The sequence below is a fragment of the Zosterops lateralis genome (assembly GCF_965231275.1).
Source record: "Zosterops lateralis genome assembly, chromosome: 39".
In the NCBI taxonomy this organism is placed as follows: Eukaryota; Metazoa; Chordata; class Aves; order Passeriformes; family Zosteropidae; genus Zosterops; species Zosterops lateralis.
The window spans coordinates 444,388-467,828 of record NC_139799.1 but is presented as its reverse complement, the minus strand read 5'-3'; the positions used below and the strand labels follow the sequence as shown (position 1 = coordinate 467,828).

The 23,441-nt window shown below is 53.4% G+C and overlaps 1 long non-coding RNA gene across 3 annotated transcripts; it reads left to right on the top strand.

Annotated features, from left to right (window-relative positions):
- The first annotated feature begins 2,728 nt into the window (after positions 1 to 2,728).
- LOC310922008 lies at positions 2,729 to 5,946 on the top strand. Of its 3 annotated transcripts, none has more exons than XR_014592257.1 (3): positions 2,729 to 5,277; positions 5,393 to 5,518; positions 5,817 to 5,946. It is a non-coding gene; the product is annotated as an uncharacterized lncRNA (long non-coding RNA). The 3 variants fall into 3 exon arrangements; XR_014592258.1 differs by lacking the exon at positions 5,817 to 5,946 and adding an exon at positions 5,611 to 5,798; XR_014592259.1 differs by lacking the exon at positions 5,817 to 5,946 and adding an exon at positions 5,570 to 5,611.
- Positions 5,947 to 23,441: the final 17,495 nt, after the last annotated feature.

Below are 23,441 nucleotides of genomic sequence, written 5' to 3'. Positions count from 1 at the left end.
TTTTTTTTTGCCGATTTTGGGGCCAATTTTGGGGCCTTTTTTGGGCTGTTTTTGTGGTGATTTTTGGCTGATTTTGGGATGGTTTTGGGGTGTTTCTGGGGCCTTTTTTGGGGATTTTTGGGCCAATTTTGGGCTGATTTTGGGGTGTTTTGGGGGCCATTTTTGGGGTGTTTTTGGGGCCTATTTTGGGGGATTTTGGGGCCGGTTTGGGGCTTTTTTGGGGCTGATTTTGGGCCAATTATGTGCCAATTTTGGTGGTTTTTTGGGGCCAATTTTGGACCTTTTTTTGGGTGTTTTTGGGGTTTTTTTGGGCCAATTTTGGGCCAATTTTTGGACAATTTTGGGGGGTTTTTTGGCCAATTTTGGGCCGATTTTGGGGCTGATTTGGGGGCATTTTGGGCTGAATTTTGGTGGGTTTTTGGGGTGTTTCTGGGGCCATTTTTGGGGTGTTTTTGTGGTGTTTTTGGGGCTGATTTGGGGTGTTATTTTGGGCCATTTTTGGGGTGTTTTGGGGGCCGTTTTGAGGCCGATTTTGTGCCAATTTTGGGGTCAATTTTGGACCATTTTTGGGGTGTTTTTGGGCCAATTTTGGGTGTTTTGGGGGCTGATTTTGGTCCAATTTCAGGGTTTTTTTGGGCTGATTTTGGGCCAATTTTGGACAGATTTTGGGGCCAATTTTGGTCCATTTTTTGGGTGTTTTTGGCCAATTTTTGGGGCATTTTTTGGGTGTTTTTGGGCAGTTTTTGGGGTGTTTTTGGGCCGTTCCTCACCCCTGATGGAGCCCTGGGTGTGGCTCAGGTCCCGCAGGAGCCGCTCGAGCTCCCCCAGCCCGGGGGGGGGAGGGGCGGCCGGGGGGGGGCGGGGCCGCCGCACAGAACTGGGGGGGGGAGGGGCGGTGAGACAGACCAGGAGAAACCAGTATAAACCAGTATAAACCAGTATAAACCAGTACAAACCAGTATAGACCAGTATAAACCAGTATAAACCAGTATAGACCAGTTCATCCCAGTTCCCTCCCAGTATAAACCAGTTCATTCCCAGTTCATTCCCAGTTTATCCCAGTTCATCCCAGTATAATCCAATCCCCTCCCAGTATAAACCAGTTCATCCCAGTTCACCCCAATCCCCTCCCAGTTCATCCCAGTTTATTCCAGTTCATCCCCAGCTCATTCCCAGTTTGTCCCAGTTCGTCCCAGTCCCTCCCAGTACAAACCAGTGACCTCCCAGTCCCTCTCAGCTCATCCCAGTCCCCTCCCAGTTCATCCCAGTTTGTCCCAGTTCCTCCCAGCTCATTCCCAGTTCATTCCCAGTTTGTTCCCAGTTTGTCCCAGTATAACCCAATCCCCTCCCAGTTCCATCCCAGTTTGTCCCAGTATAACCCAGTCCCATCTCAGTTTGTTCCCAGTCTGTCCCAGTATAAGCCAGTCCCCATCCCAGTCCCCCCCAGTTCATCCCAGTATAACCCAAACCCCTCCCAGTATAAACCAGTATAATCCAGTGACCCCCAACCCCTCCCAGTTCATCCCAGTCGCTCCCAGTCCTCCCCAGTTTGTCCCAGTATAAGCCAGTCCCCATCCCAATCCCCTCCCAGTCCATCCCAGTATAACCCAATCCCCTCCCAGTATAAACCAGTCGTTCCCAGTGACCTCCCAGTCCCTCCCAGTGCCCCCTCAGTCCATCCCAGTTTGTCCCAGTTCATTCCCAGTTTATCCCAATCCCCTCCCAGTATAAACCAGTATAGCCCAAGTCCCTCCCAGTCCCTCCCAGTTTGTCCCAGTCCATCCCAATCCCTTTCCCAGTATAAACCAGTATAGCCCAGTGACCCACAGTGCCCTCCCAGTTCATCCCAGTCCCCTCCAGTACAAACCAGTATAACCCAGTGCCCCCCAATCCCCTCCCAGTTCATCCCAGTTCATCCCAAATCCCTCCCAGTATAAACCAGTATAACCCAGTGACCTCCCAGTCCATCCCAGTTAATCCCAGTCGCTCCCAGTTTATCTGAATCCCCTCCCAGTATAAACCAGTATAATCCAATCCCCTCCCAGTCCCTCCCAGTATAACCAGTTCCCCCAGTACCTGTAGAGCTGCTCCGGGCCCTGGGGGGGTTGGGGGAGGGTTGGGGGGTCAGTGGGTGGGGGAGGGGCCGGGGGGGGTCTCTGTGGCCCCTCCCCCACCAGCCCCAAAATCCCCCCAAAAAACCCCCAAATTTTCTCCCCAAAATTGGCCCAAATTCTCCCCAAAATCCCCCAAAATGTCCCAAAATCCCCGAATTTTCCCCCCAAAATGTCCCCAAATCCTCGAAAATCCCCCAAAATTGTCCCAAAATCCCCCAATTTTTCCCCAAAATCCCCCAAATCCCCAAATTATCCCAAAATACCCCCAAATTCTCCCCAAAATCCCCCAAATTTCCCCCCAAATCCCCCCAAAATTCCCCCAAAATCCACCAAAAATGTCCCTAAATGCCCCCAAATCCCCCAAATCCTCCAAAATTTCCTCCAAATCCCCCCAAAATGTCCCAATTTCCCCCAAAATCCCCCAAAATGTCCCAAAATCCCCCCAAAATTGTCCCAATTTTCCCCTAAATTCCCCCTCAAATCCCCCAAATACCCAAAATTCCCCAAATTTTCCCCAAATTTCCCCCAAAATCCCAATTTTTCCCCCCAAAATCCCCAATTTCCCCCCAAAAATCCCCCAAATCCCCCCAATCCGCCCCTCCCCCCCCGGACCTGTCCCGGGCTGTCCCCGGGGGTGGGGGAGGGGCCGCTCCGGGGGGTGGGGGAGGGGCCCCGGGGGCACTTTTGGGGCCCTTTGGGGGTCCCGGGGGTCTCCAGGTCCCGCAGCAGCGACTCTGGGGGGGAAAAAAGTCATAAAATGTCACCAAAATACCCCAAAATGTGCCAAAAATATCAAAATAATGTGACCGAATAGACCCAAAATATCACAAAATTATCCCAAAAGTCACAAAATGTCACAAAATGGCCCAAAATTACACAAAATTTGCCCAAAGTGTCACCAAATGGCACCAAAATGGACTCAAAATATCCAAAAACGGGACAAAATGGCCCCAAAACGTCAAAAAAAATCCCTAAAAAAATTCCAAAAAGTTCCTAAAAATCCCCAAAATTTCCCCAAAAAATCCCAAAATGTCCCTAAAAAATCCCCAAAAAGTCCCAAATTGTCCCCAAATTGTCCTAAAATGTCCCAAAATTGTCCCCAAAATGTCCCCAAATGTCCCAACCCCACCCCGGATGTCCCAAACTGTCCCTAAAAATGTCAAAAAAAAATCCCAAAAAAACCCCCAAAAAATCCCTAAAAAATCCCCCAAAAATCCCTAAAAATCCTAAAAAATTCCCAAAAGTCCCAAAAGTCCCAAATTTGTCCCCAAATTGCCCCAAAATTGTCCCCAAATGTCCCATCCCCACCCCGGATGTCCCAAACTGTCCCTAAAATGTCAAAAAAATCCCTAAAAAATAAAAAAAAAATCCCCAAAAAAATCCCCAAAAAATCCCTAAAAAATCCAAAAAATTCCAAAAGTCCCAAAAGTCCCAAATTTGTCCCCAAATTGTCCCAAAATTGTCCCCAAAAGTTCCATCCTCACCCCGGATGTCCCAAACTGTCCCTAAAAATGTCCCAAAATATCAAAAAAATCCCAAAAAAATCCCCAAAAATCCGTAAAAAAATCCAAAAAAATCCGTAAAAAATTCCTAAAAATCCCTAAAAATTCCCAAAAGTCCCAAAAAGTCCTAAAATTGTCCCCAAATTGTCCCCAAATCCCCCTCCCCCCCCCCCCCGTTCTCACCCAGCTCCTCCATGGCGGGTCCGGCGGCCCCTCCCCCACCCCCCGCCCCTCCCCCACCCCCCGCTCCAGCGATGCCCAAATTTGGGGATTTGGGAAAAAACCGAGAGGGGGGAGGGGCGGGAATAATTTTGGGATTTTTTGGAAAAATTTTGGGGGAAAATTGGGGAATTTGGGGGGATTTTTGGGGGGAATTTGAGGGATTTTTTGGGATTTTTTGGGGATTTTTTGGGGATTTTTTGGGGGTTTTTTTGGGATTTTTTTGGGGATTTTTAAGGATTTTTTGGGATTTTTTGGGGATTTTTTTGGGGATTTTTGGGGATTTTTTTGGGGTTTTTTGGGGATTTTTTGGGGATTTTTAAGGATTTTTTGGGGATTTTTTGGGGATTTTTAAGGATTTTTTGGGGATTTTTTGGGGATTTTTAAGGATTTTTTGGGATTTTTTTGGGATTTTTTGGGGATTTTTTTGGGATTTTTTGGGGATTTTTTGGGGATTTTTTGGGGATTTTTTTGGGGATTTTTGGGGATTTTTTTGGGGTTTTTTTGGGATTTTTTGGGGATTTTTAAGGATTTTTTGGGATTTTTGGGGGATTTTTTGGGGGATTTTTTGGGGATTTTTTGGGGAAATTTGGGGGATTTTTTGGGGGGATTTTTTTGGGGAATTTCTGGATTTTTTTGGGAATTTGGAGGGAAATTTTGGGATTTTTTGGGAATTTTTGGGGGATTTGGGGGGAATTTTTGGGAATTTTGGGAGGATTTGGGGAATTTTTGGGGGGATTTTTTGGGAATTTTGGGGAGGATTTTTTTGGGAATTTTTGAGGGAATTTTGGGAGAATTTTGGGGGTTTGGGGGGAATTTTGGGAGGATTTGGGGGGAATTTTTACCAATTTTTAAGATTTTTTGGGGAATTTTGGGAATTTTGGGAATTCAGCCACACCTCACACTTTCATAATTTTTTTTTGCGTTTTTATTTTGCTCCAAAATCACCCGAATTGGCCCCAAAAATCAAACCCCTCCCCCGCCCTCGGGGGGAGGGGCCCCGAAATTTCCAGAAGGTCCCAAAAATAATAAAAAAAAAATTCCAAAAGGTCCCCAAAAAATTAAAAAAAAAAAAAAAATTCCAGAAGGTCCCAAAAAAAATAAAATAAAAAATAAAAAAATGAATTCAAAAAGGTCCCAAATTTTTTCCAGAAGGTCCCGAAAATTTTGGGGGAAATTTCCCCCAATTTTTTTTTTTTTTTTTTTTTTTTTTTTGGGGGGGGGGGGGTTCCCCCCATGACGTCATTGGCACTTTGGGGGGGGGGGATCCCCAAAATCATTTTTTGGGGTCCCCAAGGTCCTTTTAAGGTCCCCAAAATTGTCACAGTGTCCTCAAGGTCCCCAAAATTGTCCTCAAGGTCCTTTTTGGGTCCCCAAATTTGTCCCCAAGGTTATTTTTGGTGTCCCCAAGGTCCTTTTAGGGTTCTCAAGGTCCTTTTTTGGTCCCCAAAATTGTCACCAGGGTCCTTTTTTGGGTCCCCAAGGAACTTTCTGGTGTCCCCGAGGTCCTTTTGGGGTCCTCAAGGTCCTTTTTGGGTCCTCAAATTTGTCCTCAAGGCCCCTAAAAGGGTCCCCAAAGCCATTTTTGGTGTCCCCAAGGTCTTTCTAAGGTCCCCAAATCATCCTCAAGGTCCTTTTTAGGGTCTTCAAGGTCCTTTTAAGGTCCCCAAAATTGTCCCCAAGGTCCTTTTAGGGTTCTCAAGGTGGTTTTTGGGTCCCAAAATTGTCCCCAAGGTCGTTTCTGGTGTCCCCAAGGTCCTTTTAGGGTCCTCAAGGTCATTTTTGGTGTCCCCAAGGTCCCAAAAATTGTCCCCAAGGTCTTTTTGGGGTCCCCAAGGTCCTTTTTGGGTTCTCAAGGTCCTTTTTGGGTCCCAAAATTGTCCCCAAAGTCATTTTTGGTGTCCCCAAGGTCCTTTTAGGGTCTTCAAGGCCCATTTTAGGTCCCCAAAATTGTCCCCAAGGTCCTTTTAAGGTTCCCAAGGTCCTTTTTGGTGTCCCCAGGGTCCTTTTAGGGTCCCCAAAATTGTCCTCAAGGTGCTCACAGTGTCCTCAAGGTCCAAAAATTGTCCCCAAGGTCCTTTCAGGGTCCCCAAAGTGTCCCCAAGGTCCTTTTTAGGGTCCTCAAGGCCATTTTTGGTGTCCCCAAATTTGTCCCCGATGTCCCTAAAATTGTCCCCAAACTCTCTCACGGTGACTCCTCCCCCTCCGTGACGTCACCCTCTTCCCCCATGACGTCATCCCCGTCGCTGCCATCGTCATCCATGACGTCATCCCAGTGGAGCAGGGGGTCCCAGACCGCCCCTCCCCCCAGGGTTATCGGGGTGGGGGAGGGGCTGAGCGCCCCCAGCAGGGCCCGGCCCAGCCCGGGGGGGTCCCGGGTCACCCGCGACAGCGACAACAGACCCGCGGCCACCCGCAGGGGGGGACACCCCGGGGACACCCCCTGGGGACACTGTGACACCCCCTGGGGACACCCCGGGGACACACCCCTGCCCTGGGGACACTGTGACACCCTATGGGGACACCCCGGGGACACCTGGGGACAGCCCGGGGACACCCCCTGGGGACACCCCGGGGACACCCCATGGGGACACTGTGACACCCCATGGGGACACTGTGACACCCCATGGGGACACTGTGACATCCCCAGGTGACATTGGGGACATTGGGACACACCATGGGGACATGGGGACACCCCTTGGGGACAGCCCTGGGGACACTGGTGACAACAGGACACCCCTTGGTGACATTGGGGACACTGTGACACCCCTTGGTGACAAGGTGCCACCCCCAGGACCCCCTGGGACACCCCCTGATGACACTGGGACACCCTTTGGTGACACTGGGCCACCTCCCTGCCCTGGGGACACTGTGACACAGCTTGGTGACAAGGTGACGCCCCCTGTGCCATCCCTTGGTGACATGAGGACGCCCCCTGGGACACCTCCTCCTTTTGGTGACACTGGGACCCCCCCTGGTGACATTGGGGACACTGTGCCACCTCTTGGTGACAAGGTGACCCCCCTTGGTGACCCTGTGCCACCCCCAGGACGTCCCTGGCCTCCCCCTGGTGACATTGGGGACACTGTGCCACCTCTTGGTGACAAGGTGACACCCCTTGGTGACCCTGTGACACCCCCAGGACCCCCTGGGCCACCTTTTGGTGACATTGGTGACCCTGTGCCACCCCCAGGACGTCCCTGGCCTCCCCTTGGTGACACTGGGGACACTGTGACACCCCTTGGGGACACTGGTGACCCTGTGCCACCCCCAGGACCCCCCTGGCCTCCCCTTGGGGACACTGTGGGTGACACTGGTGACACTGTGGGTGACACTGGTGACCCTGTCCCACCCCCAGGACCCCCCTGGCCACCCCTTGGGGACACTGTGGGTGACATTGGTGACACTGGGGACACTGTGGGTGACCCTGTGCCACCCCCAGGACCCCCCTGGCCACCCTGAGCCCCAGCTGGTGACACCCCCAGAGCTCCGCCAGCCCCCAGAGCTCGGGGGGTGTCCCTGTCACCCTTTGGGCCACCAGCTCCTCGAAAGGGGCCACCAGGAAGCGCCGGGCCAGGGCCAGCGCCAGCCCCGCCCTGCGCGGGGACAGCCCGGGGGACACCAGGGGACAAAGGTCGCGCGGGGGGCCGCGACAGCCGTGCAGGAAATGCAGCAGCAGCGCCAGCGCCCCGCGGGGACAGCGCGACAATGTCACCTCCCCCCGGCGCCGCTCCACGAAAGGGGACGATAGAAGGGCCGAGAGCACCGGGGAATGTCGCGACAGAGCCGCGCGACAGGCGGGCAGCGAGGGGGGGCGGCCCCCGGGGAGGAGCCGAAGGTCGTGGGGGGACAAAGAGTAGGGACAGGGGGGGACACCTGGGGGACATTTGGGGACATTTGGGGGAGTTTGGGGACATTCAGAGGGGTTTGGGGACATTTGGGGACAGGAATTGGGGGGGTTTGGGGACATTTGAGGGGTTTGGGGACAGGGAATTGGGGGGTTTGGGGACATTGGGGACACTTGGGGACAGGAATTGGGGTCTGGGGACACTTGGGGACAGGAATTGGGGACATTTGGGGGAGTTTGGGGACAATCAAGGGGATTTGGGGACATTTGGGGACAGGGATTGGGGTCTGGGGACACTTGGGGACAAGATTTGGGGGGATTTGGGGACATTTGGGGACATTCAGGGGGGTCTGGGGACATTTGGGGACAAGAATTGGGGACATTTGGGGGAGTTTGGGGACATTCAGAGGGGTTTGGGGACACTGGGGACATTTGGGGACATTCAGAGGGGTCTGAGGACACTTGGGGACAAGAACTGGGAGGATTTGGGGACATTTGGGGACATTCAGAGGGGTTTGGGGACATTTGGGGACAAGAATTGGGGACATTTGGGGGAGTTTGGGGACAATCAGGGGGATTTGGGGACATTTGGGGACAGGATTTGGGGTCTGGGGACACCTGGGGACAATTGGGAGGGTTTGGGGACAATTTGGGGGATTGGGGACAGGAATTGGGGTTTGGGGACATTGGGGACACTTGGAGACAGGAATTGGGGACATTTGGGGGAGTTTGGGGACATTCAGAGGGGTCTGGGGACATTCGGGGATATTCAGGGGGGTCTGGGGACATTTGGGGACAGGAATTGTGGTTTAGGGACACCTGGGGACAAGAATTGGGGACATTTGGGGACAATTTGGGGGTTTGGGGGGGATTTGGGGACACTGGGGACATTTGGGGACAGGGATTTGGGACATTTGAGGATGTTTTGGGGGCTTGGGGACAAGATTTGGGGGGATTTGGGGACGATTTGGGGGTGTCAGGACAGGAATTTGGGGGATTTGGGGACACTTGGGGATGGTTTGGGGGGTTTGGGGACAGCTGGGGACATTCAGAGGGGTCTGGGGACACTTGGGGACAGGAAATGGGGGGATTTGGGGACATTTGGGGACAATTTGGGGACACTCGGGGACGTTTCGGGGGCGTTGGGGACATTTGGGGACAGTTTGGGGACATTTGGGGACGTTTGGGGGCTCTGGGGGTCACCTGGGGACACCTGGGGACAGGTGGGGTGGCCCAGGTGTCCCCAGGTGTGTCCTGGATGTCCCCAGGTGTGTCCAGGTGTGTCCAGGTGTCCCCAGGTGTGTCCTCGATGTCACCAAGAGTGTCCTCCATGTCCCCAAAGGTGTCCTCCATGTCCCCAGGTGTGTCCCAGGTGTCCCCAAAGGTGTCCTCGATGTCACCAGGTCCATTCTCGATGCCCCCAGGTGTGTCCAGGTGCTCCCAGGTGTCCCCAGGTGTGTCCTGGATGTCCCCAGGTGTGTCCTGGTTGTCCCCAAGTCCATTCTTGATGTCCCCAGGTGCGTCCAGGTGTCCCCAGGTGTCTTCAGGTGAGTCCTGGTTGTCCCCAGGTGTGTCCCAGGTGTCCCCAAAGGTGTCCTGGTTGTCCCCAGGTGTCCCCAGGTGTGTCCAGGTGTCCCCCAGGTCCCCGTCGGTGTCACCGCTGTTCCCGTAGTCGTTCACCTGTGGGGACACAACATCCTCAGGTGTGTCCCCAATGTCCCCTCACCTGTCCCAGGTGTCCCCAGGTGTGTCCCAGGTGTCCTCAGGTGTGTCCCCAGGTGTGTCCCAGGTGTGTGTAGGTGACTCACCTGTCCCAGGTGTATCTGGGTGTCCCCAGGTGTGTCCCAGGTGTATTTTAGGTGTCCCCAGGTGTATCTGGGTGTGTCCCTCACCTGTCCCAGGTGTATTTGGGCGTGTCCCTGACAGACTCACCTGTCCCAGGTGTCCCCACCCCCCCAGGTGTGTCCCAGGTGTCCCCAGGTGTGTCCCAGGTGTATCTGTGTCACTCACCTGTCCCAGGTGTTCTCTCACTCTCGTCAGCGCCGCGGCCGCGTAGAGCAGGAAGGGGGGAGGGGCGGCCCCTCCCCCCCCGCGGGCGGCCGCGCCCAGGAGCAGCGGCAGCGCCCCTCCCCCACCCCAGAGGAGGGGCCAGAGGGGCGAGCCCGGCCTGGGGGGAGGGGCACAGTCACGATATGTCGCGATATGGCCACGCCCCCACCATCATATCACGATATGGCCCCTCCCCCACACTCATATCACCACATATTGGGACCCCGCCCCTCCCCCATCCCACAGCAGGGGCCACAGGGGGAGCCCAGCCTGGGGGAGGGGCGGAGTCACGATATGTCACGATATGGCCACGCCCCCACACTCACGTCACGATAAGACACAACCCTGCCCCTCCCCCACCCTCCTATCGCGATATATCGTGACCCCGCCCCTCCCCCACCCCAGAGGAGGGGCCACAGGGGGGAGCCCGACCTGGGGGGAGGGGCACAGTCACGATATATCGCGATATGGCCACGCCCCCACCCCTCCTCCACCCCTCGGGGCCCCTCCCCCACACTCATATCACGATATATTGGGACCCCGCCCCTCCCCCACCCTCATATCGTGATATATCGGGAGGTTTGGGGGTAATTTTAGGTGATTTTAGGGCAATTTTGGGGCGATTTTGGGGTATTTTGGGGTGATTTTAATCAGAATTTTTTTGGGACATTTTACACAGGATTTTGGGGTGAATTTTGGTGGTTTTTGGGGCCATTTGTGACAATTTTGGGGCCATTTGAGGCGATTTTGGGCCGATTTTGAACCGTATTTTTCGGAGTCAATTTTGGGACATTCTGGGCTGGATTTTTTTGGGAATTTCGGGTATTTTGGGATAAATTTCAGGTATTTTGGGGTAAATCTGACCTGGCCATGAGGGTGAGGGCGGTGGCGCAGGCCAGCCGGGCCCGGGGGCTCCCACACCTCAGGCCGTGGCTCAGCAGCCCCAGCCCAAAGGGGGACGAGGCCGTGGAGCCCAAAATCCGCAGCAAATTCTCACCTGGGAGAGAAAAAAATCAAATTTTGGGGGGTTTAGGGGGTGCTGGGAGTGCCCGGGGGGTTTGGGGTGTGGCAAAATGAAGAATTAAAAAAAAAAATTGGGATTTGTAAAAATTCGCGGGAAATTTGTGTGAAAATTGTGCCTAAAAAAAGGGATTTTTTTTCCCAAAATCCCCCGATTTTCCCCAAATTCCCTGAAATTTCCCAAAATCCCCCCAAATTTCCCACAAATCTCCCTCAAATCCTCCATTTTTCCCCCAAATCTCCCAATTTTCCCCCCAAAATTCCCCCAAATTTGGATAAAATTCCTCAAATTTCTCCCCAAAATCCTCAAATTTCCCCCAAATTTGCCCAAAATTCCCCAATTTTCCTCAAAATCTCCCAAATTTCCCCAAAATTCCCCAAAACTCCCCCAATTTTCCCCCAAAATCCCCACAAATCTCCCCAAATCCCCAAAATCTCTCCCAAAATCCCCAAATTTTGCCCCAAATCCCCCATTTTTCCCCCAAAAATCCCCCAAATTTTCCCCAAAATCCCCCCAAATTTTGCCTCAAAAATCCTCCATTTTTCCTCAAAAATCCTCCAGAATTTGCCCAAAATTCCTGATTTTTCTCCCAAAATCCCCCAAATTTCCCCAAAACTCCCCCAAAATCCTCAAAATTTTCCCCAAAATCCCCCAATTTTGCCTCAAAAATCTCCAATTTTCCCCAAAATTCCCCAAAAATCCTCCAATTTGCCCCAAATTTTGCCCAAAATTTCCCAAATTTTGCCCCAAAATCCCCCAAATCCTCCAATTTTCCCCAAATTTTGCCTCAAATTTTGCCCCAAATTCCCCAATTTTCCCCAAAAATCTCCCAAAATTTTCCCCAAAAATCCCCCCAAAATCACCCAAATTTCCCCCCAAAAATCCCCCGAATTTTCCCCCAATTTCCCCCAAAATCCCCCCAAATTTTCCCAATTTTCCTCTGAAATCCCCCAAATTTTGCCCGAAATCCCCTGAAATCCCCAAAATCTCCCCCAAAATCTCCAAACTTTGCCCAAAATTCCCCCAAAATCCTCCAATTTTCCCCAAAACTCCCCCAAATTTTGCCCAAAAATCCCCCAAATCCTCCAATTTTCCCCAAATTTGCCCCAAATTCCCCAAAAATCCTCCAAATTTCCCCAATTTTCCCCAAAGTCCCCCCAATTCTCCCCCAAAATCCCCCAAATTTTACCTCAAAATCCCCCAAATTTTCCCCCCAAATCATCCAAAATTTTCCCCAAAATCACCCAAAATTTTCCAAAATGTTCCCCAAAATCCCCCCAAAATCCTCCAAATTTCCCCCTAAACTCCCCAAATTTTCCCCAAAATCCCCCAATTTTCCCCCAAAATCCCCCGCCAAATTTTCCCAAATTTCCCCCTAAAATCCCCCAAATTTTCCCCCAAAATCCCCCAAATCCTCTAATTTTCCCCAAATTTTCCCCAAATTTGCCCAAAATTCCTGAATTTTCTCCGAAAATCCCCCAAATTTTGCCCAAACCCCCCAAATTTTACCCCCAATCACCCAAAACTTTCCAAAATTTTCCCAAAAATCCCCCAAATTTTGCCCCAAATTCCCCAAAAATCCTTCAATTTTCCTCCAAATTACCCAAAAACCCCCAAAAAATCCTTAATTCCCCCCCAAAAAACTCACCCATTTCCCTGAGCGCGTCCCTCCTGTCCCGGGGGGGTCCCGGGGGGGGGTTCAGGGGGGGGTCTCTCCCCTCCCCCCCCCCCCTGACCCACATTTGGGGCGGGACCCCCAAGACCAGCCAGGAATGGACCAGGGAGGGCACAAAGCCCCCAACCAAAGCCCCCAAAAACTGGGGGTTCCCCAAGAGGAGCCGCAGGAGGCGGGGGGCGCGGGGGGAGGGGCGGGGGGACCCCCCCAGATACCCCAAAAGGGCGGAGATCAGGGTGGGGGAGGGGAGGGAGGGGCAGGGCTCGGGGGTCTCGGCCAAACGCTGCAGGAGGAGCAGGACGGGGGCTTCGGGCATTTGGGGGTCCCCGGAAATGTGGGGAGGGGTCTGCGGGAGGGCCAGGGTGGTGAGAGAAAGGGGGAGGGGCTGGGGGGGTTTGGGAGGGGGAGGGGGCGGTGGGGGAGGGGAGGGGGGAGGGGAGATGGGGGTGGGGGAGGTGCTGCACAGCCACGACCTGTTTTTGGACAAAATAAAATAAAATAAAATTAATATCAAAATTATTAAAAAAAAAAATAAATTAAAAATTAGGAAATTGGATTAAAAATTGTTTTAAAGAAGAAAAAAAAATAAATAAAAAAATTCACCCCGAAATTTTGGTAAATAAATAAAAAAATCTCGGTAAATAACTCAAAAAAATTTCCCCCCCCCCCCCAAAATCTCCTTAAATGACCCAAAAGTCTCCAAAATCCCCCCCAGGACCCCCCAAATCCCCCCAAAATTCCCCCAAATCCCCCCAAAATTCCCCCAAAATCCCCCAAAATGCCCCCAAGACCCCTCCCCAATATCCCAAATCCCCAAAAATCTCCCAAGGACCCCCAAAAGCCCCCTCAAAATCCCCCAAACCCCCATAAAACCCCCCAAAATCCCCCTGAGACCCCTCCCCAATATCCCAAATCCCCCAAAAATCTGCCAAAAATCCCTTTAAATGCCCCCAAATCCCCCCAAATCCCCTCCCAAATCCCCCCAAGACCCCTCCCCAATACCCCAAATCCCCCTAAACCCCCTCCCCAATATCCCAAATCCCCCCAGGACCCTCCAAATCCCCCCAAAAGCTCCTCAAAATTCCCCCAAATCCTCCAAAACCCCTCCAGAACACCCCAAATCCACCCCCAATCCTCCCAAGACCCCTCCCCAATATCCCAAATCCCCAAAAATTTCCCCAGGACCCCCAAAATCCCCCCAAATGTCCTCCCCAATATCCCAAACTCCCCAAATCTCCCCCAAATCCCCCTCCCCAATATCCCAAATCCCCAAAAATCTCCCCAGGACCCCCAAAATCCCCCCAAATCCCCTCCCAAACCCCCCCAAGACCCCTCCCCAATACCCCAAATCCCCCCAGGACCCCCCAAAGTCTCACCTGAGCCCCCTCCTGCTCCCGGCCGCCGCCCGCCCTTTGCCCCCCGGGCTCTCCCGAGGCCAATCCCCCCCAAAATACCCCCCAAGACCCCTCCCCAATATCCCAAATCCCCCAAATCCCCCCCCCCCAATATCCCAAATCCCCCCAGGACCCCCCAAATCCCCCTCCCCAATATCCCAAATCCCCCCAGGACCCCCCAAATCCCCCCAAATCCCCCTCCCCAATATCCCAAATCCCCCAAATCCCCCTCCCCAATATCCCAAATCCCCCCAGGACCCCCCAGGACCCCCCAAAGTCTCACCTGAGCCCCCTCCTGCTCCCTGTCGCCGCCCGCCCTGTGCCCCCCGGGCTCTCCCGAGGCCAATCCGCCGAGGCCGCCCCCTCCTCCTCCTCCTCCTCCTCCTCCTCCTGCGCCCCCTCCCCAATTGGGGGGTCCCCCCAGAGCCCCCTGGCCAGCAGCGGGACCACCCCCCAGGTCTCCATGTCCCTCAGGGCCGGGGGGTCCCAGGCGAAGGCGGCCAGGGCCAGCAGCACCCTTGGGTGCCAGCGGCGGGCGCGGGGCTCCCGCAGGACCCCCAGCAGAGCCCCCAGACCCCCGGCCTGGCGGAGCCGGGCCCGGGTCACGGCCTCGCGGCACAGCAGGCACAGGGAGCGCAGGGCGGGCTCGAAATGGGGGCCCAGCGGGGGGCTCCCGACCCCAGACCCAATTCGGGGAGCCTCACAGGGGGGTTTGGGGACCCCAGACCCGATTTGGGGAGCCTCACAGGGGGGTTTGGGGACCCCAGACCCAATTCCGGGAGCCTCAGAGGGGGGTTTGGGGACCCCAGACCCGATTCGGGGACACCCAGACACAGGTTTGGGGACCCCAGACCCAATTCGGGGACACCTAGGGTGGGATTTAGGATCTTTGGAAATGGGTTTGGGGACCCCAGACTCAATTTGGGGAGCCTCACAGAGGGGTTTGGGGACCCCAGACCCAATTTGGGGACACCCAGGGTGGGGTTTGGGACCCCCAGGGTGAGGTTTGGGACCCCCAGAGTGGGATTTGGGATCTTTGGAAATGGGTTTGGGGACCCCAGACTCAATTTGAGGACACCCAGATACAGGTTTGGGGACCCCAGACCCAATTTGGGGAGCCCTGGAACCAGATTTGGGACCCCCAGAACCAGATTTGGGGTCCTTGGGCTCGAAATGGGGGCCAAACGGGGGGCTGGGGACCCCAGACCCAATTCGGGGAGCCCCGGAACCTGATTTGGGGACCCCAGACCCAATTCGGGGAGCCTCACAGGGGGGTTTGGGATCTTTGGAAATGGGTTTGGGGACCCCAGACTCAATTTGGGGACCCCCAGAGCCAGTTTTGGGGTCCTTGGGCTCGAAATGGGGGCCAAAGGGGGAGCTGCGGACCCCAGACCCAATTTGGGGACACCCAGATACAGGTTTGGGACCCCCAGAACCAGATTGGGGACCCCCAGATACAGGTTTGGGGACCCCAGACTCAATTTGGGGACACCCAGATACAGGTTTGGGGACCCCAGACCCAATTTGGGGACACCCGGAACCTGATTTGGGACCCCCAGAATGGGATTTGAGACCCCTGGGGTGGGATTTGGGATCCCCAGGGTGGGATTTGGGGACCCCAGACCCAATTCGGGGACACCCAGACACAGGTTTGGGGTCCTTGGGCTCAAAGTGGGGGCAAAAGGGGGGGCTGGGGACCCCAGACTCAATTTGGGGAGCCCTGGAACCAGATTTGGGGGTTTTGTCGAGTTTGGGACCCCCAGACTCAAATTTGGGACCCCCAGAACCTGATTTGGGACCCCCAGAGTGGGGATGGGGACCCCCGGAATGGGGTTTGGGGGTTTTGTCGAGTTTGGGACCCCCAGACCCAAATTTGGGATCCCTGGGGTGGGATTTGGGACCCCCTGAGCTGGATTTGGAACCCCCAGACTCAAATTGGGGACCCCCATTCCAATGAGGACCCCCACCATTCATTTGGGGACCACCCCCCCCAAATTGGGGGGATTTGGGACAAACCTCACTCAATTTGGGACCCCCAGACCCAAATTCGTCACCCCCAGGCCCAAATTTGTGACCCCCAGACCCAATTTTGTCACCCCCCGACCCAAATTCGTCCCCCCCAGACCCAAATTTGCCAAATTTGTCACCCCCAGACCCAAATTTGTCACCCCCCAACCCAAATTCGTCCCCCCCAGACCCGAATTTGAGACCCTTAGACCCAAATTTGCCAAATTTGTCACCCCCAGACCCAATTTCATCACCCCCAGACCCAATTTTGTCACCCCCAGACCCAAATTTGAGACTCTCAGACCCAATTTTGTCACCCCCAGCCCCAATTTTTTGACCCCCAGCCCCCAGTTGTGGACCCTCGGCCGGGATTTGGGTGGGGGTCTGCAGGCCCAGCCCCCTGAGCACGGCGGCCACAGTGACCTCCACGGCTCCGGCCGCTCCCAGGGCCGGCCGCAGCCACCCCCGGCCACAGAGCGCGGCCAGCACGGCCAGCGCTGACCCCTGCGCGTCCTGGGTGACCCCGGGGCTGGACTGAGTGACCCGAGTGACCACAGGGCTGGCCTGAGTGACCACAGGGCTGGCCTGAGTGACCCGAGTGACCACAGGGCTGGCCTGAGTGACCACAGGGCTGGCCTGAGGGGTCTGAGGGGTCTGAGTGACCACAGGGCTGGCCTGAGTGGTCAAGGGTCTGGTCTGAGTGACCTGAGTGGACAAAGGTCTGGTCCGAGTGACCACGGGCTTGGCCTGAGGGGTCTGAGGGGTCTGAGTGACCATTGGGCTGGGCTGAGTGACCACAGGGCTGATTTGAGTGGTCAAAGGACTGGTCTGAGTGACCACAGGGCTGGACCGAGTGACCTGAGTGACCACAGGTCTGCTCTGAGTGACCACAGGGCTGGCCTGAGGGGTCTGAGTGACCATAGGCTCAGTCTGAGTGTCCAGAGTGACCCCAGGCCCGGCCAGAGTGACCCCAGGTGTGACCTGAGTGACCCCAGGGCTGCCCTGAGTGACCCCAGGCCTGTCCTGAGTGACCCCAGCCCTGTCCTGAGTGACCCCAGCCCTGTCCAGAGTGACCCCAGGCCTGTCCTGAGTGACCCCAGGCTCATTTTGAGTGACCCCAGCCCTGTCCAGAGTGACCCCAGGCCCGGCCAGAGTGACCAGAGCCCCCAGGGCAGGGGTCACGGCCTCGGCCACGCCGGCCGGACACGGAGTGACCAGCAGCCCCCGCAGGGCCCTGAGCAGGGCCGGACACGAGGGGTCAGCGGGGCCCAGCTCGGCCAAACGTCCGGCCAGGGCTGCGGCCGCCTGGACACGCAGCTCGGGGGGCAGCGCGGGGTCCTGCAGGGGGGGCCGGGGGGGGTCCCGGGGGCGTTTTTTGGTGGAATTTTGGGGGTTTTGGGGGTCCCGGGGGTCCCAGGGACGTTTTTTGGGGAGATTTTGGGAGTTTTGGGGGTCCCGGGAGTGGAATTTGGGGGAATTTTGGGGGGTTTGGGGGTCCTGGGGGTGGAATTGGGGGAATTTTGGGGGGTTTGGGGGGTCCTGAGGGTGGATTTTGGGGGAACTTTGGGGGTTTTGAGGATTTTGGGGGTCCCAGGGGCGTTTTTTGGGGAGATTTTGGGAGTTTTGGGGGTCCCGGGAGTGGATTTTGGGGGAATTTTGGGGGGTTTGGGGGTCCTGGGAGTGATTTTTAGGGGGATTTTGGGGGTCCCGGAGGTGAAATTTGGAAGAATTTTGGGGATTTTGGGGGTCCTGGGGGTGAAATTTGGAAGAATTTTGGGGATTTTGGGGGTCCTGGGGGTCCCAGGGGCGTTTTTTGGGGAGATTTTGGGGGTCCTGAGGGTGAAATTTGGAGGAATTTTGAGGATTTTGGGGGTCCCGGGGGTGGATTTTGGGGGAATTTTGGGAGTTTTGGGGGTCCCGGGGGTGGATTTTGGGGGGATTTTGGGGGTGATTTTTGTGTGAATTTTCAGGATTTTCTGGCCGATTTTTGTGCGAATTTTCAGGATTTTGTGGCCGATTTTTGTGGAAATTTTCAGGATTTTCTGGCCGATTTTTGTGTGAATTTTCAGGATTTTGTGGCCAATTTTCGTGTGAATTTTCCGGATTTTGGGGTTGATTTTGTGGCCGATTTTTGTGCGAATTTTCAGGATTTTCTGGCTGATTTTTGTAGAAATTTTGGGGACTTTGGGGTCGATTTTGGGGGTGATTTTTGTGGGAATTTTGGGGACTTTGGGGTCGATTTTGGGGTCGATTTTTGTGGGAATTTTCAGGATTTTCTGGCCGATTTTTGTGTGAATTTTCAGGATTTTGTGGCCAATTTTCGTGTGAATTTTCCGGATTTTGGGGTTGATTTTGTGGCCGATTTTTGTGCGAATTTTCAGGATTTTCTGGCTGATTTTTGTAGAAATTTTGGGGACTTTGGGGTCGATTTTGGGGGTGATTTTTGTGGGAATTTTGGGGACTTTGGGGTCGATTTTGGGGTCGATTTTTGTGGGAATTTTCAGGATTTTCTGGCCGATTTTTGTGTGAATTTTCAGGATTTTGTGGCCAATTTTCGTGTGAATTTTCCGGATTTTGGGGTTGATTTTGTGGCCGATTTTTGTGGGAATTTTCAGGATTTTCTGGCTGATTTTTGTAGAAATTTTGGGGACTTTGGGGTTGATTTTGGGGGTGATTTTTGTGGGAATTTTGGGGATTTTGGGGTCGATTTTTGTGGGAATTTTCCGGATTTTGGGGTTGATTTTGTGGCCGATTTTTGTGGGAATTCTGTGGATTTTGTGGCTGATTTTTGTGGGTATTCTGTGGATTTTGGGGGTGATTTTTGGGGATATTTTGGGTATTTTGGGGGTGGTTTTTGGGGGGATTTGGGGCGTTTTGGGGCCCCCGGGGGGTGCCCAGGATGCGCAGGGCTCGGGCGGCGCTCAGCAAACACCCCGGGCTCACACAGCTCGACGTCAGCGAGATCAACAGGGGGGCGGCACCTGCGGGGACAATTCGGGGGGTTTTTGGGGATTTTGGGGGATTTTGGGGGTTGTCAGAAATTTGGGGATTTTTTTGGGTTTTTTTGGGGATTTTTTGGGGGTTTTTTGGGGATTTTTTGGGGATTTTTTGGGGATTTTTTGGGGATTTTTGGGGATTTTTTAAGGATTTTTTTGGAGAGATTTTTGGGGAGATTTTTTGGGAACTTTGTGAGAATTTTGGGGGGAATTTGAGGGATTTTTTTGGGGATTTTTTGGGATTTTTGGGGATTTTTTGGGGGTTTTTTGGGGATTTTTTGGGGATTTTTTGGGGATTTTTGGGGATTTTTTGGGGATTTTTGGGGGATTTTTTGGGGGATTTTTTGGGGATTTTGGGGGTTGTCAGAAATTTGGGGATTTTTGGGGGTTTTTTTGGGGATTTTTTGGGGGTTTTTTGGGGATTTTTTGGGGATTTTTGGGGATTTTTTGGGGATTTTTTGGGGGTTTTTTTGGGATTTTTTGGGGATTTTTGGGGATTTTTTAAGGATTTTTTTGGGGAGATTTTTGGGGAGATTTTTTGGGAATTTTGTGAGAATTTTGGAGGGAATTTGAGGGATTTTTTTGGGGATTTTTTGGGATTTTTTGGGGGTTTTTTGGGGATTTTTCGGGATTTTTTAGGGATTTTTGGGGATTTTTTGGGGATTTTTTGGGGATTTTTTAAGGATTTTTTTGGGGAGATTTTTTGGGAACTTTGTGAGAATTTTGGAGGGAATTTGAGGGATTTTTTGGGGGATTTTTTGGGATTTTTTGGGATTTTTTGGGGATTTTTGGGGGATTTTTTGGGGGATTTTTTGGGGATTTTTTTTGGGATTTTTGGGGTTTTTTGGGGATTTTTGGGGGAAATTTGGGGATTTTTTGGGGTTTTTTTAGAGGGTTTTGGGGAAATTTGGGAGATTTTTGGGGAATTTTGGGGAAATTTGGAGATTTTTCGGGTTTTTTTGGGGGGATTTTTTTGAGGATTTTTGGGGGAAATTTGGAAGATTTTTTCCAGGATTTTTGGCGATTTTAGGAGGGTTTTTTGGGGTTTTTTTGGAGGGTTTTGGGGAAATTTGGGAGATTTTTGGGGAATTTTGGGGTTATTTGGGGATTTTGGGGGTTTTTTGGAGAATTTTAGGGGGATTTGGAAAGTTCTTGGGGAAATTTGGGGGGATTTTTGGGAAATTTGGGGGTTTGGGGAGGAATTTTGGGGTTTTTTTTGAAATTTGAGGATTTTGGGGGGATTTGGGGGGTTTGGGGTTTTTTTGGGGGGGAAATTTCCCCAAAATTTCTCCAAAATTCCCCCAAAAAATCCCCAAAAATCCCTCAAAATTCCCTAAAAAATCCCCCCAAATCCTCCAAAATATCCTGAAAATCCCCCAAAATTCCCAAAACTTCCCCAAAATTCCCCAAAAGTCCCCCCAAAAATCCCCCCTAAATTATCCCAAATTTTCCCCAAAATTCCCCCCAAAAAAATCCCCAAAAATCCCCAAACCCCCCAAAAATTTCCCCAAAAATCCCCTAAAAAATCCCAAAAATTTCTCTAAAAAATCTCCCAAACCCCCCAAAAACCCCCAAAAATCCCCCCCCAAAAAAACCTCAAAAATGCCAAAAATCCCCCAAAAATTCCCAAAAAAATCCCAAAAAAATCCAAAAAAAATCCCCAAAAAAATCCCCAAAATCCCCCAAAAATCCCCAAAAAATCCCCCAAAAATCCCCAAAAAATCCCAAAAAATCCCCAAACCTTCAAAAAAACCCCCCAAAAATCCCCAAAAAATCCCCCAAAAATCCCCAAAAAATCCCCCAAAAATCCCCAAAAAATCCCAAAAAATCCCCAAACCTTCAAAAAAACCCCCCAAAAATCCCCCAAAAAATCCCAAAAATTCCTCTAAAAAAATCTCCCAAACCCCCCAAAAATCCCCCCAAAAAATCCCAAAAAAACCCTCAAAAATGCAAAAAATCCCCAAAAAAATCCCCAAAAAATCCCCAAGCCCCCCAAAAAACCCCCAAAAAATCCCCAAAAAAATCCCAAAAATCCCCCAACCCCCCAAAATCCCCCCAAAACCCCCCAAATTTTGTCTCACCGGCCTCGATGACGTCGCGGGCTCCGTCGGGCTCCAGGGCCAGGTTGGCCAAAGTGCGAGCGGCGCGATTGCGAACGCCCTCGGGGGCCACGGGCAGCCCCAGCACGGACACTGGGGGCAAAGGGCAAAGGTCAGGGGTCAAACAGGGGTTAAAGGTCAGGGATGAACGCCCTCGGGGCCAGGGGCAGCCCCAGCACGGACACTGCGGGCAAAGGTCAGGGGTCAGCAAAGGTCAGGGGTCAGGGATGGACACTGGGGCCAGGGGCAGCCCCAGGATGGACACTGGGGGCAAAGGGCAAAGGTCAGGGGTCAGCAAAGGGCAAAGGTCAGGGGTCAGCAAAGGTCAGGGGTCAGCAATGGACACCCTCGGGGCCAGGGGCAGCCCCAGGATGGACACTGGGGGCAAAGGGCAAAGGTCAGGGGTCACACAGGGGTCAGGGGTGGACACTGGGGTCAGGGGTCAGGGATGGACACTGGGGTCAGAGGGCAAAGGTCAGGGGTCACACAGGGGTTAAAGGTCAGGGATGGACACCCTTGGGGGCCACGGGCAGCCCCAGGATGGACACTGGGGGCAAACAGGGGTTAAAGGTCAGGGATGGACACCGGGGTCAGGGGTCAGGGATGGACACTGGGGTCACACAGGGGTCAGAGATGGACACTGGGGTCAGGGGTCAGGGGTCAGGGATGGGCACTGGGGTCAGAGGTCAGGGGTCAGGGATGGGCACTGGGGTCAGGGGTCAGAGGGTTCTGGACACTTCCAACACTTTTCCCCTCATTCCAGCTACTTTCCTCCACGTTCTCATCATTTTTCTGCACATTTCTGATATTTCCCCCTCATTCCTGACACTTTTCCCCCTCATTCCCTACAATTCTCCCCCTATTCCCAACACTTCTTCTCCTCATTTCCGACACTTTTCTCACTCACACTCGGCACTTTTTTTCCCTCATTTTCGATATTTTCTCCCTCGCTTCTGTCACTTTTCCCCCTCACACTCAGTAGTTTTTCCCCTCATTCCTGACACTTTTCCCCCTCATTTTCCATATTTTTTCCCCTCACTCCTGACACTTTTTCCCCCTCACTCCCGAAACTTTCCCCCCTCACACTCGACACTTTTTCCCCCTATTCCCGACAGTTTTCCCCTCACAATTTGCACTTTTCCCCCTATTCCCCACACTTTTTTCCCCCTCACTCCCTGTACTTTTCCCCCTCACACTCGGTACTTTTCCCCCTATTCCCGACACTTTTTCCCCTCACTCCCCTCACTTTTTTCCCTCACAACTCCCACTTTTCCCCTCACTTTTCCCCCTCACAACTCCCACTTTTCCCCTCACAACTCCCACTTTTCCCCTCACTTTTCCCCCCTCATTTCCCCCTCACTCACTCACCGAGGCGCGGCACCCCGCCCAAGCTCCTGGCCAGGCTCCGGCAGCCGCTCTCGGTGCAGCAATTCCCGAGGACGCTGAGCGCCAGCTCCAACACCCTGCGGGGCCTTTGGGGCTCCACCAGCTCCAGCAGCGGCCCGAGCCCCCCGCGCTCCCGGAGCCGAGCGGGGCCCCCGGCCCGCCGCGTGTGGCGGCAGCGCAGCGCCAGCAGCGCCCGCGACAGAGACGGCTCGGCCCCGGCCCGCAGCGCCGCCACGCACCAGCCCAGCGACTCCGACATGGCCCGGGAAATGATTAATGATTGGGAATAAAATAGCGGTGATGAGGAAGGGGAACGGTGAGAGGCGGAACGGGCGGAGAGGGGAGAGCGGGGAGGGGGGAACGGCGGGGAGGGGGCACAGACACGGCGGGGGAAGGGAGAGAGGGAGGGACCGCCAGCGCGGGGGGTGATGGGAAAAGGGGCGGGGCTTGGGGTGATTGACAGGTTGTGTGAGGGGGAAAGGGCGGGGTTTGGGGTGATTGACGGGTTGTGTGCGTGTGTGAGGGCAAAAGGGGCGTGGCTACGTGTGATTGACAGGTGGGAAAGGACCCACGGGTGATTGACGGGTGTCTGTGAGGGGAGAGGGGCGGAGCTTGGGGTGATTGACGGGTTGTGTAAGGGGAAGGGGCGGGGTGATGTGTGATTGACAGGTGGGAAAGGAGCCGTGGGTGATTGACAGGACTATGAATTATTGATTGATTGATTGATTGGGAATGGGATCCTGACAGGGCTATGAGTGATAGATTTATTAGGAAAGGGGCATGGCAATGAGTGATTGACTAATCAGTTGATAATTGGATTGATTGATTGATTCAGAAAGAGGCGTGGCAACAGGTGATTGACAGGGCTGATTGATTTTATAAGAAAGGGGCAATGAGTGATTGATTAGGCAATGAGTAATTGATTAGGCAATGATCAATGAATCGATTGATTGGATTGATTGGGGATGGTGTGAGCGGCACAGAAAAGGGCAGGGCCACGAGTGATTTACAGGTAAATTGACGATTGATTGATTAATTGATCGATTGACTCATTGATTGACAGGCAGGCAGTGGATTTAGCCCAGAAATGGGGCGTGGCAAATGATGATTGACAGAATAAATTATGCAAAAG